At 46.0% G+C, this 18,364-nt stretch overlaps 1 protein-coding gene and 1 pseudogene across 2 annotated transcripts in view; both read left to right on the forward strand.

Annotated features, from left to right (window-relative positions):
• GHR (growth hormone receptor) overlaps window positions 1–18,364 on the forward strand; it is a 163,271-nt gene that overhangs the window by 105,665 nt on the left and 39,242 nt on the right. The gene's annotated exons all lie outside the window — the stretch shown is intronic.
• LOC136642728 (5S ribosomal RNA) lies at window positions 655–774 on the forward strand (annotated as a pseudogene).

Here is an 18,364-nt window from a genome sequence, read left to right on the forward strand (position 1 = left end):
AGGGACATAGTTTTAAATTTTGAAATTGATTTTATTTAATGCAGTTCTTGGCATCCGGTGGGTTTCTAAGAAGGAACCCCTGAAGATGCTGAGACACCACCTGAATTTATTTCAACCCCAAGGCATTCCAAAAGGAAAACACTGGTACATAAGAGACTATCAGCATAAAACATACTATCTTAGAAGTAAGGGGCATATGTTATATAATTCCACTTCATCTGCACTTATCTGAACCACAACTGTAAACAAACAGCCTAAATTCCCTCACGATGATGCAGGGGTTCTGGACTGGCTTCCACTGCATCCCACAGGTGAATTTTGGCTGCTGGAGGTCCCCTCAAGGTAAGGGGACATTTGCCCTTGGGTAAGCCATAGCAGCTGCTATCGATCAACTTGGCCCTGCCATCAATCCCACCCTCTTCCTAAGCCTGATCAGCCCACGCCAGCCCCCATCACTGCCCTCCCTCTACCTCGTTATACCCTCTGCTCTGCACTCACCTGCACCAGTGGGTGTCAGTCCACCAGTGGGAAGGCTCTGGCCCCACTAAGTGCTGCTTGAAGCTGTACCATCACAAAATGCTTTTTGGTACTTTTGTGACAGCTTGCAATGGTGGACCGTGTGCTCCACAGGCAGATTAGGATTGGGCCAAATGTACCAGCAGCAACTGTTACCCTGCACATACCCAATCTCGTCTGATCTCGGAAACTAAGCAGGGTCAGGCCTGGTTAGTACTTGGATGGGAGACCGCTTGGGAATACCGGGTGCTGTAGGCTTATACCATAGTCTTTCGAGACTGAAGGTTGCCAACCAACCTGAAAGACTAATAAATGCTGTGGATAGGAAAGGTGGTTAGGATTCTGGGAATAAAACCAGAATCCACAAAAGGCATTTTCTTGACTGAGTATACGTTCAAAGAAAAGCCAGCTGAATTTGTGTCTGTTCTCCCAGCAAGAGAATCGGAAGGACTGCATGAATGTGTTAAAGTTCAATCCTGTGCACATTTATGGTACCTGACAGTAAGTCCCACTGAACTAAATTATTTCTGAATTGACTTGCATAGGATTGGGCTGTTAGGGCGCAATCCAGAAGACGCCCTCAACCAGCGCAAGTCCCTTGAACTGGCCAAAGAGTGTTGCAAAAGTGCCGTGAGGAAGACGATTCTAGAGCAGGGGTGTCCAAACATTTTGACAAGAGGGCCACATCATCTTTCTGACATTGTCAGGGGCCAGGGGAAAAAAGAATTCATTTACATTTAAAATTTGAATAAATTTACATAAATGAATGTATTGGAGATGGAACTTATATGGATGAATGAAGGGTGAATGCAGTAACTTAAGGCCTATAAAAGGCCTTGCACAAAACAAGGCCAGCCTCTCCTTTGCTACTGGTGCTGCATCACAGATGTGAGGCAACAAATAGTGGAGGGAGACCTCATCCCACAGCTCACGCGAGAGATCAGTCGCCCTCACTCTAAGAGCAGTTGCGTTGGGTCAGCATGGGCTCCACCAAGTCTCCCGAGGGCCAGAGGCTCATTGGAGACTGGGGGCTCCCAGAGGGCCGAATTGGGAGTCCCCGAGGGCTGCAAGTGGCCTCCGCGCCGGGGTTTGGGCACCGCTGCTCTAGAGTGCTCTAGAGTTTTGGCAGGAGGGCCACATCATCTCTCTGACACTGTGCCGGGGGCTGGGGAAAAAAAGAATTAATTTACATTTAAAATTTGAATAAATTTACTTAAGTTTACATAAATGAATATATTAAAGATGAACTTATATGAATGAATGAAGGTCGTGAAATAGCTCAAGGCCTATAAAAGGCCTTGCACAAAGCAGGGCTGGTCTTTCCTTTGCTACCGCTACTGCATCGCAGACATGAAACAGCAAGCAGTGGAGGGAGCTCTCATCCCACAGCTCACACGAGAGGTCAAACAGTCGCCCTCACGCTGAGAGAAGTTGCGTTGGGCCAGTGCAGGCTCCAACAAATCTCCGGAGGGCCAGAGGCTCATTGGAGACTGGGGGCTCCCTGAGGGCCACATTGAGAGGCCTTGAGGGCCACAAGTGGCCCCAGGGCTGGGGTTTGGGCACCCCTGCTCTAGAGGAAGGAGGCTGACCCAAGCCCCGTTGAGCCAGCACGAAGGTAAGCCCACACTGGCTGAGTCAGGCTGGCGCGGGGGTGGGGGGGGCGTAGTGAGGGTGGAAAAGAGGCATTTAGGCACGACGGAGGGCAGGCAGGCCTGTGGGCGGAATTCCCCTTGCCCTCGGCTGAGCCAGATCCAGTCTCAACCCCACTCTGGATGCAGTGGGGCAGGCTAGCCAGCCTACCTGTGCCAGCACAGGTTAGAATTGGGCTGCTAGTGTCCTAGTCTAGTTCCTAGCCTAGTTCTGCTTACCTCTTCTTTAGGAATAGTAAAAAATAAAAATAAAATAGAAGTACCTCTTCAAATCACAGTTTAACTCTCATCAGCTGAAAGCAGCATTTGGAGGGGGGGGGAAAGGAACTACCAAGCAACTGTAGCCATGTTTAGTCAATTGCAGATGCTGCTCTTACTGCTGAAGCAGGTATCAAGACATTTTAGAAAGCATACAAGAAAGATCTTTGCCAGACAGGAAGGGGAATGTAAGAAGCAAAATAGGCAAAGGCAGGGGTGGAGGGGGTTAAAAGGAGATACACAATACATATATTGTATATTGTGTGTGTGCGCGCGCGCGCGCGCGTGTGTGTGCTTATATATAAGCAGTCCTGCAAAATATAAGAGAACTACCACTTAAAAATGCTCTTAGGCCACTTAGCAGAGCACAGTTATTCCTAAATGGGGTCTTGGTACCTGCTTGAGTTATATTTTTCATTCATACCTGATGTACTTTGAGCTGTGAAGGAAATAGTTGCTCTGGTTACTGCATAATAAACCATTGTTGTCATTTGACCTTGTCCTGCTTCATCATGTTTAGTTTAATTGCAATCTGTTCAGTGTCTGCTCTGTATAGATGCTGAGAAGTGAAGTGTTTGTTTGGGAGTGAAGTCTGTTATTCAGGTGCTACTATAAACAGCAATATTTATTTTTAAAGAAGGGAAGACAGATTTTCCCGGTATGAACAATAATAGTCCATGTGTTTGTATGGGGTAGAAAAGTAATTGTGCATTTTGAAGTTTCTATGTACTGTATTTCTGGACCAGATAGCTACAAAACCGACTTGCTCATTTTGTGACATTGTTTAATTCCGCAGCTCCCATTTTCCAAAGCAGCAGACATGCAAATGTGGGTATGTCATGACTTAGGAAAAAGCACCCATAGAAAGCTCATTCTGTTTCCCCACACCCTCAGCTCCTCCTCTTTACGGCTTAAAGGCTCCTCATCAGGCTTAAAGGGGCCCTGACCCTAGCTTGCTTCTCTCCTCTCTGATGGTTAATGGTGATCCTGCTCTGCTCACTGCTCCAGCCAGGTGAGCTCTGGGGAGACTGTCTCTCACCCAGCCGCCCTGTGTCTTGCCTGGTCAGCTGGCAAGGTGGCGGCAGCTCTGTGGCCCAGTGGTTCTGTTGCTGGCCCACAGCCAGATACGGTGGGGGTCAGGCAAGGGCTCGACCCCTGACACCCTCTATTTTCTATGTAACATGCTAAGACTTCAGTCCTATCCCCCACTATCCTATGAGACACAGCCATGCTGCCGGAGCACACACTGCATCTAGTGTGAGGTGGGGCGATCACATAGCCTGGGAGAGGTAAGTAGATCACCTGGCAGTCAATGGGTTTCCTCAGAAATACGTCAGCTGTTTTGCTGGCATACGTCCAAGGAGAGGCATGGAGGGCTGGGAAAATGAGGATAGGATCTTGACATGTGCTGCTACCCCTGATCTGCCCCCCCCAACTGCTCCCTGCCTGGCCCAGTCCTGTCCCAAACTGCCCATGAACTGCCATCACCACCACCTTAATTGCACTGGCACAGTGTCCAGGAGCTGCTGGTGCTCACAAGGGACCTCAGTCATCTGTGCTGGCAGCTGCTCAGTAAGGAAGAGCTCGAGTCCTTTTTGATAGCGATGCCAAAAAGGAGCACACTATATCCAGCAGGAAGGAGCCTTTGGAAGTGAAAGGAAAATTATTTCCCCTTACCTCTCTGTAAGCCTCCTGCACCACAATAGGTATCCTCGGACCTGGGCCTGCTCTGTTGCTTTTGCACGTCTGAGGACAAGAAAGGGACGGGGAGGCTGCAAAAAGAGGGAATAAGATCCGGTGCGCACCATCACTGCTCAATCCACCCCCTCCCACAACCTCCCCATCCCTGTTCCTCCGCCCTGCCTGCCCAGTTTTGCCCCCTCCTCACCTCCACTGCTACCTTACGTTCTCCTGTGGGTGCCGCCATGTCTTGCAGCAGCACTTTCAGAACGGCCACTGATCGAGCGCAGCACACTCTCTGAACAGGCATTTTACACAGAATGGTACATTTACATGGGTGGGTCTTGATAGAGTGTCATTTTAAAAAGTGGGTCTTGGTGCTAAAAGGTTTGGGAGCCACTGCTCTAGGGTTGATTTACATAATTGTCTCTGCTTCCTGAATCACCATTTTGGTTCTTACTGGTTGGATTTGGGATACAAGTTAAGATCAAAGGTGATCCCTTAAATCTGGTCTGCTCGCATCTTCTCTGGGTAATTAATACTGATCTAATTATTGTTAGCTGCTGATTCGTGTTTGATTCTGATATTCTTTTTGTTGTCCTGTTTTTACAGATCTCGTAAGCCTCCCTTCTCAGGAGGGAAGCCTCCTAATGGCTTATAAGACATTAAAAAGTCATTTCTGGTTTTACGAAAAAACTAGAAGTGACTTTTTTACCTCCCAGAGCCCCACTGTAAGTCCTTGCAGGGGAGGGGGTCAGCGACACGATTGCCAGGATCGCGTCACTTTGAAGGGGTTCAGGAAGCTTGCTGAGACTTACCACAGCCTGCAGCAGCCTCCCGGGAGTGCTGGGAGCCCCCTCCAGCCTCCGCAGGGCACCCCAACATGCAGAGACAGGCAAAAAAAAACAATTGCGACCCACTTCTGGTTTCACAATTGCAAACTGGAAGTGGGCCACAATCGTTATTTGTACATTCTCTGCATGTTGGGGAGCCCTGCAGAGGCCGGCACAGGGCTTTCCACACCCCCGGGAGGCTGCTTCAGGCTGTGGTAAGTCTCAGCAAGCCCCTGCGCCCTTCCAAAGTGAGACAATCCTGGCAATCGCATTGCTGCCTCCCCCCTTTCCTGCCCCTTAAGGGGGCAGAGGCCAGGGCTCTCTGGCTGGGGCATCACAACGCCCATTTGAGAACCACTGCTCCAATGCTCAGTCTGAGCCCTGGAGAGGCTGCTGATGGACATATGCGGCCTCTGCTGGGCTCAGAGGACCCTCCAGAGGTGAGGAAACTGTGACTCCCCTCGCCTCTGGAGGGTGGGGGACCATTCCCTGGTATCCGCAGTTTCAGTTAACTGCGGTGGGGGGGGGGTGTTTCTGGAATGGCATCCCTGGAACGGAATATACTGGGCCACGCCTGTGTATTTTAATAGTGTAACAGCCCAAACCTATAAATGTCTACTCAGAAGTAAGTCCCATTGTAGTCAATGGGGCTTACTCTCAGGTAAGTGTGCATAGAATTGCAGCCTCACAATGCAACTAGCCAGCATTTCTCAGTAGCTGTCTTCTCATCAAAAGACTTTAGCATTGCTTTGTATTTTACAGAGGTTATGTAAGAAGATTTGGGGAACCTGTGTAGTGTAAATGTAATAAGTTGGTTTCAATACTTGCAGGATTGACTTTGAAAACTTTGCTGGTTTTTCTTAATTATGTTCATTTTTTCTCAGGGACACAAAAGCATAAGATTTGGTGATTGGAAGGCAGATCAAAATCCTTTTGGGGTGTAGTCTTCTGGCTATATTCACATTGACTTGGCTGAAAACCATTTTCAGAATGGCATTTTCCAGAAATCATGTACGCCTTTTTTTGATTTAAGCAAACTTTCATTGACTGAGGACACAGATTGCTGACATTTTAGTTGTGCCTTTGTTTAGAAAGGAATCTAAAACACCTGTTATCTCTTTGAACCTAACTTAGAAGAGAGTTCACAATTTTAATTAAAAAAAAAAAGCCTTTCCAGTATTGGAATCAGCTTCTGTGGTGATATAACAGCCTTGCTCAGAAATGAACCTCACATAAAGCCAATGTGAGAAGCTGTTTGTTCCCTTCCCTCCCTTGAGTGGGATTTTGCCAATTATAATTTTATTAGCTGAAGGCTAGATGCTTGGAAATTGCCAAGAAACTGTAGAGGAAATGGGGGTAAACAGGCCAGCTGGAAAGAAATTTCTTTCATAAATCCTTTCAGTTTTGCTTCCAACTTGCATATCTTCTTATTTATGGAGTATACATACCTCAAAATTCCAATGCCTTTATGCTGTGTTACTAAGCAGTACTGCTTGGGGGTGCCTTGGAAAAACAGCCAGAAAGTCAACTTCAAATCCTCCAAGCAGTGCCTGGTGTTCTATAAGCCGAGAAAGCCAGCTTTTTATTTGTTTTGTTTCATTCAGTCTGCTTTTAAGATATCCAGTTTAATGTCCGTGTATAAATTCCACACTTCCCTAAAAGCAAAATCATTATCTGTTACCCTGCACATGCCTGATCTCGTCTGATCTTGGAAGCTAAGCAGGGTCAGGCCTGGTTAGTACAGTACTTGGATGGGAGACTGCTTGGGAGTACCGGGTGCTGTAGGCTTATACCATAGTCTTTCAAGACTGAAGGTTGCCAACCATCATCACCTATCTGTTCAATATTTGCTCTAGCCCCTTGTTTTAAAATGCCTGCTTTCATGGCTTACAGTATTTTCCCAAGATATGTTTTGCAGGCTGAAGTTGCTAAGTCGCTGTGCGCCAAAATTGGAAAGGAGGTGATAGTTGTGCAAGATGGTGTAACTGAGATTCCTGGCACTGACATTAACCTGACCCCTGTTATTTTCTTACATTCGTCTCCTTGGCACATCATTAAGCATTAAGCAGCGAGCCTCCTCTGAAAGTAGCTCACTTACTTCTAGTATTTCAGTAAGTGCAGGAGTCTAGATAGTGACAAAAATGTATCCATACCTCAGTTTAAACTGGGTTAATTATTTTTTTCCCCAGGAAACCCTGGAAATTGTATTTTAGTTGGGGAATCATTAAGAGAGAATTCTCTATATCCATACCACATAGAATTCCCATAATTATTTGATTAACGGTCCAATCATATTGGGCTGCCCCCTTGGCAGAACAGGTATTTCACAGGTGCTGGCTGCCGCAAAGCAACCTTAAAGCATGGTCCAGCAGCACTGGCTAACATCTGCTGGGAGAGGTCATCCAGAGAATTGACTTGAAATCAGCATTCCTTATAAGGAGCCCACACTCAGGATACTCCTCGGCGGGAGGGGGGTTGGGGGCTTCTTGTAGTGGGGGATTCAATTATTAGAAACATAGAGAGGGGGGTTTGCGACGGATGTGAGGACCGCATGGCGACTTGCCTGCCTGGTACGAAGATTGCGGACATCACTTCTCGTCTAGACAGGCTGGTAGATAGTGCTGGGGAGGAGGTAGTGGTTGTGGTGCATGTCGGCACCAACGACGTGGGCAAGTGTAGCCGGGAGGTCCTGGAGACCAAATTTAGGCTATTAAGTAGGAAGCTGAAAGCCAGGACCTCAAAGGTAGTGTTCTCTGAAGTGCTACCTGTTCCACGCGCAGGGTCAGCTAGGCAGGCGGAGATCAGGGGTCTCAATGTGTGGATGAGACAGTGGTGTAGGGTGGAGGGGTTTAGATTCGTTAGGCACTGGGGAACGTTTTGGGACAAGCGGGGCCTGTACAAGAGAGACAGGCTTCACTTGAACCAGAATGGAACCAGACTGCTGGCGCATAACATTAAAAAGGTGGCAGAGCAGCTTTTAAACTGATCCCTGGGGGAAGGCTGACAGGAGCCGAGGGGCATCCAGTTTGGGACTCTCATCCCTATGGGATGAGGATGGGGAGGTTAGAGAACAACAAGGCAAAGGCAGAGTAGGAGAAGAAATTGGGAATGGTAGCGTGATGGGATGTGATAGATGGTTTGGCACAATGAGAGGATTCAGAGATAAAGGAGAGAATAAGCAGCCCATCCTGGAGCATTCCATGTACAAATGCTTTTGTGCAAATGCCCAAAGTCTCCGAGCAAAGATGGGAGAACTGGAATGTCTGGTGACTAGGGAAAACATTGACATAGTGGGCATAACGGAAACCTGGTGGAATGTGGAGAATCGGGATACCGCAATCCCGGGCTATAAACTCTATAGGAGGGATAGGGAGGGGCGTGTTGGAGGTGGGTGGCCATTTATGTTAAGGAAGGGATAGAATCCAGCAAAGTAGAGATTGAAGGTGGGTCTGACACCATAGAATTTCTATGGGTTAAATTACCAGGCCTGAGGAGCGATGTAATACTGGGGGCATACTATTGTCCTCCAGACCAGAAACCGGAAGGGGACCTTGGAATGAGGTAACAGATCAGGGAGGTGACAAGGAGGGACAGGGTTGTAATCATGGGGGACTTCAATTATCCTCATATTGACTGGGTCAATTTGTGTTCTGGTCACGAAAAGGAGACTGGATTCCTTGACATGCTAAATGATTGGGCCTTAGAGCAGCTAGTCATGGAGCCCACCAGAGGACAGGTGACTCTGGATTTAATATTGTGCAGTACTCAGGACCTGGTTAGAGATATCAATGTTACGGAGCCATTGGGGAACAGCAATCATGCTGCGATCCGTTTCGACATGCACATCAGGGGAAGAATACCGGGCAAATCTCTCACAAAAACCCTTGACTTCCGACAAGCAGACTTCCCTCAAATGAGGAGGTTAGTTAGAAGGAGGTTGAAAGGGAAGGTAAAAAGAGTCCAATTTCTACAGAGTGCATGGAGGTTGCTCAAATCAACAGTAGTAGAGGCTCAGTGGAAGTGTATACCGCAAAGGAAGAAGGGCTCGACTAAGTCCAGGAGGGTGCCCGCATAGCTAACCAGCCAAGTTAGAGAGGCCATAGAGGGCAAGGAAGCTTCCTTCCATAAATGGAAGTCTTGCCCTAATGAGGAGAATAAAAAGGAACATAAACTGTGGCAAAAGAAATGTAAGAAGGTGATGCAGGAGGCCAAGAGAGACTATGAGGAACACATGGCCAGCAGCATTAAGGGGAATAATAAAAGCTTCTTCAAATAAGTTAGAAACAGAAAACCCGCCAGAGAAGCGGTTGGCGCTCTGGATGGTGAGGGAGGAAAAGGGGAAATAAAAGGAGACTTAGAGATGGCAGAGAAATTGAATGAGTTCTTTGCATCTCTCTTCACGGCAGAAGACCTTGGGCAGATACCGCTGCCTGAACGGCCTCTCTTGACCAAGGAATTAAGTCAGAGAGGTTAAAAAAGCCTAGAAAAGAGACACCTGAGGGGGGACATGTTTGAGACATACAAAATTATGCATGGGAAGGATAAAGTGGATAGAGAGATGCTCTTTACACTCTCACATAACACCAGAACCAGGGGACATCCACTAAAATTGAGTGTTGGGAGAATTAGGACAGACAAAAGAAAATATTTCTTTACTCAGCGTGTGGTTGGTCTGTGGAACTTCTTGTCACAGGATGTGGTGACAGCATCTGACCTGGACGCCTTTAAAAGGGGATTGGACAAGTTTCTGGAGGAAAAATCCATTACGGGTTACAAGTCATGATGTGTATGTGTAACCTCCTCATTTTAGAAATGTGCTATGTCAGATGCAAGAGAGGGCACCAGAATGAGGTCTTTTGTTATCAGGTGTGCTCCCTGGGGCATTTGGTGGGGCCGCTGTGAGATACAGGAAGCTGGACTAGATGGGCCTATGGCCTGATCCAGTGGGGCTGTTCTTATGTTCTTATGTTCTTATGTACTACTATGCAAACCCCTCCTGAAGATAAATCATAGGAAACCCCTCCTTTACCTAAGATAAATCTTAGGTTTATAAATCTGCAATAAACCTAAGATAAACCAGTGATGCTAATCTGAAGGAAAGCTAATTTTGGTGCGCTGACTATTCTGGATGGACTATCCCTGCCCTTGAAAGATCATGTTTGCAGGGTTTTTTGGGGGGGACCTCCAAATTCACCTAGGTCAGGTTATTGCAATACATTCTAGATGGGGCTACCCATAAAAATGTTTGAGAGCTTCAACCTGTATACAATGCCGTAACAAGAGTTCTTGTTGGGCCCATGCTTGGGAATATGTGACACCTATTTTATTCTGATTTTGTTGCTTGCTAGCACAGTCCTTACCTGTGCACCCCCTTTTACCTTTTAAAATGGTTCTTCATCCATACTTCCCTCTTGATATGTGATCAGGGCAGTTCTATGTTTATACACATGGACTAACGACTGTCATTTCTGGTTTCAACCTTAGCATGAAAGCTATATCAGCAGCTCCTTCTGTTTTTGAGAGATTGTTAAGCTCAATATTAATGAGGAGGAAGAGATTTTGCACTAATCTATTTGCTCAGCAGTATCTAAAAGAAGACCAACTAAGTAGGCATGTACACGGATACACACACACCTTGTGGTCAGCCAGGTGAAGATTAATCTGTCAGCATTTCACTGCTGTTCTAAGAATGTTACATCGTGTGCCCTTCTGTGCTGTGGGACTTCATCCAGGGCTGCTCCCAGGTTTGGTTTCCTAGCTCATATAACGAACTGTGGATCTTGCCAATGTGCTGGGACCTACAATGACCTACAGCATCATTATATAAGCTATCGTAATAATAGAAATAATGTCACAAGGGTTATTTTTTTTCCCCTTCCAAGTAAATGCATGGAATAAAAGTAGATTATGACATTTTAATCCTGTCGGAAGTGGCTTCTTCATGTCTAGGTGCAGAGAGATCTCTGACCAGCCTCGTAAGGTTTTAAACCTCAGGAAATATGAAATAGAGGTAACAGACTCCACCTTAACTTAGGACCAGACTAGGTGTTGTGTTAAATTCGTCTTTAACAGACAGGTTTAAAGCTAGAAGTGACCCTCTGAAGTCACTGAACAGCCATGGGGGAGAGGGCATACAGGAGCACAGTATTTCAGAAGGGAACATTCTACAAATTGCTATTTTAGAGTGGGGGGATTTTGCTACAAGAGTGGTGGAGGTAAAAAAATCCCCTCCCTACACGCTGTGCTCACATGCCAATTCATCTCACATACACCCTACAGTGAGACAGGGAGGAAGATGGCAGCAGGAAACTACATTGTCTACTCATTGGTTTACAAATTAGGATGAAGACTTAAACTTGCAGCATTCATTATTCCACTTTGTACATGCCGTTCCTTCCGGTTAATTAAATCACTGTTTAATTTGATGTCCTGCTTAATTTGAAAACTCCCAAGATTCTAAATCTTTTGTGTTAGTAAGAACTTCCTGGCTTAGACTGCCTTTAACACTGATAACATATGCTAGTGTATATGATTCATTCATAGGGTAGTCTTTCAATGTTATTCTAGCAACAGAAATCATGGTACTGTGTGCCTTCAGGATTTACTGATGCCTGTAGGTTAAAATATTAAACGTTCTTAAGACTAAATGCAAAGGAAGATAAAAGCAAAAGAAAAAAAAAGATGTGGCCCAGGAATATTATAATTGCACAATACATTTCAATATAAATACCTGGATAAATTAATATCAGCCAAATTCTATCAGCTCTTCGCACTGGTGGAACACACATTCTGCCATTCTGCTGAAAAGCAGCCGTAAAGTGCACCAGTAGGAAGGCCAAAGTCTGCCCGTACCCAGTGGGGGAGTTCTGACCACCTGCTGAACCAGGTAAGCTTGCACAGGGAGCTGGAGGGAGGCATGGAGGGGGTTGAACAGGACAGAGGTAGGTGGAACAGGGCAGTGATGGGGCAGGGAGGAGGGTTGATCAGGTCCGGGAAGGGGTTAGGTTTGGTAGTGGTGCACACCGAATCATGACCCCCCCTTCCTGGGCTTTATCTGCCTGCATGGATCAAATTCAGTCTTGTGCCAGCCATCGAGCTGGCACGGGTTCGAGTTCACCCATAGTGGCTACTGGGGCTTACCCCCGGGCATGGGAACAAATGGAAGTCTCCAGTGGCCAAAGCTTCCCTGCAAGATATAGTGGTAGCTGCACCATTGCTACTGCATCTCCATATGGGGAGTTTGGATTGGGCTGTTAATAGTACACATTATACCCAGCATCTCTGGAACAGTATATTCTTGCAGATTGGTACTGACTATAAAATCATATGATATGGATTGCACCAGGTAGTTAGTTAGATGCCTGCCTTGAAAGTGGCCAAGCCTACCACAAAATACTCTTTGAAAGTGCCCTTCACCATGATTAATAAACTGAATTTGATTCACTGTTCCCATGGATATTTTTGTTTCCTGGCACTTGTTAGGCATAAAGTCTAAATTTCAATTCCCCCCCCCCCCAAGTTTATGTATTCCTATTAAAAATGTGGGGGGAAGGGGGACTTTTTCCTACAGCTTTAAAATTTTTAGGAATTTTGCATTACTAGAGTACACAGTTGAGTGGAAATTGAACCCACAAAAGAGGTTTGGAAAGACTGTGAGCAGGAACCTGTTGGAGCACAAGTTTGAAAGTCAGGATGGTGTAGTGGTTTGGGAGACAGACTTAAACCTGGAAGATCCAGGTTCAAATCCCTTGCTCAGCCCTTGCTGTGTGACCTTGGGCCAGTCATCATCTCTCAGCCTCACCTACCTCACAGGGTTGTTGTGAGGACAAAAGGAGGAGAGGAACGATGTGCACCATCCTGAGCTCCTTGGAGGAAGGGCAGTCTAGAAATTTAAAAGTTAAAATTAATAAATAATAAACCTTAACAGGAACAGTCACTCTCTGAGCTCGCAACTGTTAAGAGGGCAGCAGAAATTAAAACGCTGCTGTTTTGGGAGGTGAAGCTGAATTTCACAGATTAGTTTGAAGTGTCCAGCCAGTTTTTTTGGCTGCAGACATTCCAGTCTTGTCTCTGCTATTCTTATCCAAAGGCCCTGAAATTTATTCTGAAATGTTGCATGTCCCTCTGTCCCACAAACAGGACTGTGCTCTTAAGAGGTCAGCGCGACCCAGTTAATTACACAGATGGGTTTTAAAACATATATATTTCCTCTAAGAGCAAATTCTAATCCCAGGCTCTTCCTGTATTACAAGTAAATACTTATCTTTAGTTTTCAGTTTTCCCTTTCCCATAACTGGTTTGTGCCAGTGACAAAAAAAAAAAAAAAATAGCCCTAGAGAACCTATGACAATTTCCTTTGCCAATAAAGACCAGGAATCTGCTGACTGATCTGATTCAGAGACATGTGGTGGTCTAGGAGTTTATATCTGGTGGTCGTCCCCGCCCCTATTATGCTTTACCCACTATTCCCTTAATATGAATATATGAAGCTGTCACATACAAGAGAAACCATTGGTCTATCTAACCCAACGCTGCCTGACAATGGCTAGTGGTCTTGGCCAATCAAGTCACCTGCAATTCTTTTATATTTCAGTTGACTGTCCAAGTTGATTGGAAGGGCTTCAGTGGGTGGGGCTGGGGTGGCATAGCACATGCTTTACCACTGAGCTCATCCTAGGGCAGCAATTTTCAACCTTTTTCATCTCATGGCACACTGACAAGGCAATAAAATTGTCAAGGCACACTGTCCGTTTTTTGACCATTGACAAGACACACCATGCTGCTGGTAGGGGGTTCAAATCCCCCAATTGCCTTACGAATAAATGACCCTCCCCAAAGTCCTGCAGCACACCAGCAGCCCATCTGTGGCACACAGTGGCACAGTGGTTGAAAATCACTTTCCTAGGGGGACCAGATGTTCACAACCAAAAGTTGGAACACAGAGCACAGTGAGGTGGTACCTTCAACCAGTGACAAGTAAAGGCACTGAATTTTGCTTGGCTAAGGAATAGGAGGCTTGTTCGTTCTCTTGTTGGTTCTCTTGTCACTATTCTTGATTGCCAGGAAACTTTGCTTAGGCATGAATGGTCTGCAGCATGCTTCAGTTTTTTAGCAGTTGATGATGAAACTTGGGGCAGCCAGGTTTGGTCTGACACATGTTGCAAGCAATTCTTTTTGAAGTTCCCAGTACCATTCTGTTTCTCTCATCTGTTGTTCATGATAGAAAAGATCCATTCCATGAGTGCATTAGGTCCAGGCAGGCATATTGCAGGCTGACCTGTAAGTCCAATGTTTTCGAATACAATGTGCTTGTTTTTAAAATGGGTGAAAGTCTCTAGCCACCTTTGGGGCTGCATTGCGGTTGCATAAGTTGGTTAGGATTGGGCTGTCAGAATTCCTGAACTGATGTTGTGAACTTACTGCAATTTTGATACTGGGCTTTTTATGATACCAAAATTTATTTCTGTTCATTGTTGGATTCTTGCATTTCAAAGTCCCATGCAAAGTAATGTTTTTTTTTTCTTTCTGGTTGTTTTGTTTCTCTTGCATATAATATTTTTGTATAATGGCAAAGTCTGTTGCAAGAACAAATATTTGCATCTCCTTTTTTGTTTAGCCTAATGTTTCTATATGCGCCCTTGTAGTGGTGAGGGCTGTTGCCCTTTTGACTCCAAAAACAGAGACAGAATGTAATGTTTCACCGGATTAGTTTTTGTTGAGGAAACAGAGAGCTTTCAAGACAAAGTAATCAGAACAAAGTGGAACTTCATGCCCCTGGGCTTACACATAAGTGAGTGAGGAACAAGGCCAAGCCAATTGACATGAAGCCTCAAGAAGGGGAATCTTTGTGTGCTAAAGTTAAAACCTTTTGCTTTGTACTAGAATTGCTGTAATAAACTTGGTATGTTTGTAGCTTGTAAAAAAATTTTTTTTAATGTAGTCTAACTTCTTTATAGTCATGGCCATTGAATGTCAATCTGAATCTAGCCATTTTTCCCCCCAAATACATTTTAACAAGACAATGCCTGGTATTTAAATGTTGGTTAAGAACACGTTTAGGACGTCTACTCGCAGTGCCTTGCCTAGCGGAATCTTTGGGCATTGGTTGACAGGGAAATCAAGCACAGATATCCATTGTAGCATTTGTTGGTGCAGGCAGCAAAAAGGGCAACCGTAATTGGAAATAATGCTTTGTTCCAAAGAAAATGTAAGAAAAAGAGCACATACATGGGAACATAGAGACTAGCGATTTTCAGCCGTTGTGTCATGGCACACTGGTGTGTTTCAAAAGGTATGTGGGTGTGCCGTGGGAATTTGGAGCACTGCAGTTGAAAATTGCTGAAAAACTCTTCCAGGTTCAGGGCTCTTTTCCTTGGGCGACTGTCCGTAGTGACAAATTGTCTGTCCATCTTCCTTTGCTGGTTCTGAGGAAGAGGGATAGGCCATTTGTTATGATGATTTGCCATAGAAACAGAGACCCAGAACCTGGAAGAGTCTCCCGGAAGTCGGAACAGACATCACAAGAAGAAAAGACCATGGAGGTCAGTGAAGGAAAACTTTGTAAATCACTGATACAGACAATTTGGTATGATTTTTTTCAGAGACCTGATGGCAGTATGACAGAGCTTTTATTACATCTATCTGCACACACTTACTTTTTCTGTCCCCCTGTGGCCTCTAGTTAAATAGGATTTTGTAATGCTCTAAATTCCGGAACACAAAGCTTTCTGTTCATTTTATTTTACTCATGGTGGATTTCGGGGCCGGTTCTGGATTTTGGAAGGAGACTTTCCGCATGCTTCTTGCCCTTCTGTGACTCTTCCTTCCTACATGCTCCCCCCCCCCATGGGAACAACGACTCTTCCTCTGCACAGAAGTACATGGCAGGCAGCAGTGGCTGAACTCTTTGCCGCAGTTACCACTTGCATACCAACCCACAGGGGAGACTGAGTGAATGGCAGCAAGAAAGAGCAGCAGCCACCACTACCCACTGTCTTCCTCTGAACAGTAGTGAGAATTGGGCCCAGTGACAAGTGAGCAAGTGGCAGGTTAGGGGTCTGTGCCACTGAGACCTCCCAGAGAGTTGGCACAGACCTTAGCAGCTATTGAGCCCTGTTTTCCAACAAACAGTTAAGACCTCCTTATTCCATCCGCCATTTGGTCTGCACTGAATTATTTATCTGGCTGGTTATTCCATCTCCCATACAGTGTCTGTGGCTGGCGCTGTCCTCTGGTCATGTTATTTTAGCTTGCTGTATTTTTCCTCTTGTTTCTGCATATTTTTAATTGCAGGCTGCAGGCTTTCATAAGTTGAAAATCAGCCTATAAATACTTGAGTGGATGTATGCATGTCTGAATGAAGCAACCCGACAGTCTTGGAAGAAAAGAATTTGATTGCTATTGCTGCTGCACTAGAAAGACTGTGGATGTCCCTCAAGGGCATTGACAGAAGGCTTAATTACAGGAATGACATTTTGACAAAAGCTTGGGCAAAATTCCCATTAGTTTCAGTATGCCTTGTGCAGGAAATATACGTGGTGGTTAGTGACCTTAAATATCTAGCGACGTGAGCAAGGGAGAGGAAAGAAGAACTGCACATAGGGTGTGCTTAGGTCACAGAATTCTCGCTTTAGATCAGAACACAGGAAGCTGCTTTATACTGAGCCAAACTATTAGTTCATCTAGCTAAGTTCTGTCAACACTGACTGGTAACGGCACTCTAGGTTTTCAGACAAGAATTTTTTTCTGAGCTGTATGGAGATGCAGGGAATTGAACCTGGGACCTTCTGCATGCAAAACATGTTCCATCATTGAAAGTCCCAAGTCCAATCCTCTTCTCCCCCCCCCCAGTGCACCTGCACCAAAAAGGAGCATGCTGTATTCACCGTGGGGGGATGGTGCATCAGGAGGCTTCAAAGGGGAAAGGAGATTTGAATCCCCTTGCCCCTCTGTAAGCCTTCCCCTCTGCAATGAGTCTCCTCCGACCTGTGCCAGCTATGTAGCTGGTGCAAGTCTGCGGAGAAAAAGAGGGTAGGGAGGCTGCTGATTGGATAGGATCCAGTGTGAGCCATCATCACTGGAACCACCCCTTCCCACAGCCGCCCCACCCCAGCTCCTCACCTGTTCCAGTGGCTGCAGTAGGATCTGGTCGCAGCTCTGCCACCTCTTGCAGCAGTGCTCCCAAAATTCAACATACCCTGGCTGTCAGCCCTATCCTACAGGGGATTGGGCTGTCCACTACAGTCCCAAATCATTGAGCTCAGCTCACTGTTTCAAGATCAGAAGTGATATACGAGTACAAAGCTCTTAACAGATTAGCATGAATTACATTGTCAGATATGTTCCAAAGAGTTCAAGCTCTGTATACTTCCTTTCCATAAGATAAGAAGAGCCCTGCTGGATCAGGCCCAGGGCCCATCTAGTCCAGCTTCCTGTAGCTCACAGTGGCCCACCAGATGCTACAGGGAGCACACAAGACAACAAGATACATGTGAAGTTCTGGTTCCCCCCCCCCATGTGCCATTATCTTAAAAGTTCAGGGTGTTTCTCCATAATGGAAATCATAGGTTTTGTTTCATGATTTCCTGAACTATCCTGACAAAATAATGAAAACATGAACATATTCACCTATGCTTCGCAAACATGCCATTGAGAATCCATGCTATCATATTAAGAGGCTGCTCTCTAATCCACATAGTTTATGACATAGTTTATGTCTCTAATCCACATCGTTTATTGACTGGTTGAGCTGGGGTGGTAGTTCATAACGTCCAGTTAATCGAGAATGAAAGAATTCGAACTCTGAGATTACAAGACTGATCACAAATGAGCCAGTGATCTAGTAAAGGTGTTATACCTGTGGAGGAAGATACAGGTTACAGACTACAAGATAAGCATTACAGACAATGTAATCCCCTAAAACAGGGGTCGGCAACCTGTGGCTCTAGAGCCACATGTGGCTCTTTCAGCTGTCTGCTGCGGCTCCTCCCTGTGAAAGTGGCAAAGGGGGTGACAGGAGGCACCTGTGTTGGGAGGGCAGGCTGCTTCCCTCCGCCCCCTGAGCTCACTGCCCTCCTCTCCCTTCACCCCCACCTGCCCCGCATTGGTTTCCCTTTTCAATTTTACCTGCTCTGCAGGCTTAAGCTCCCTGTTTTTCCCTTCCCCAACTCTCCAGCAGGATCAGCCAATCAGCATCCAGCAGGCTCCTGGCTTTTTCTGTTGGAATGGCTCAGGGCCCTTCACTGGCAGACAGACCAGCCAATCCTGAGCCTCCCTCCTTCTCAGCCATTTCGAGCCCTTGCAGCCTGCCTTTCCCTGAGCAGGTCCCCACACAGTGCAAGGAAAGGCTTTTCCTCCACAGCTGAGGAGACATCCTGTGTGTCTACTCAGTTGTAAGCCCCATTACAGCAGATGAAGCTTACTCCCAGG

The sequence above is a fragment of the Tiliqua scincoides genome, chromosome 2 (genome assembly GCF_035046505.1).
Source record: "Tiliqua scincoides isolate rTilSci1 chromosome 2, rTilSci1.hap2, whole genome shotgun sequence".
Classification (NCBI taxonomy): domain Eukaryota; kingdom Metazoa; phylum Chordata; class Lepidosauria; order Squamata; family Scincidae; genus Tiliqua; species Tiliqua scincoides.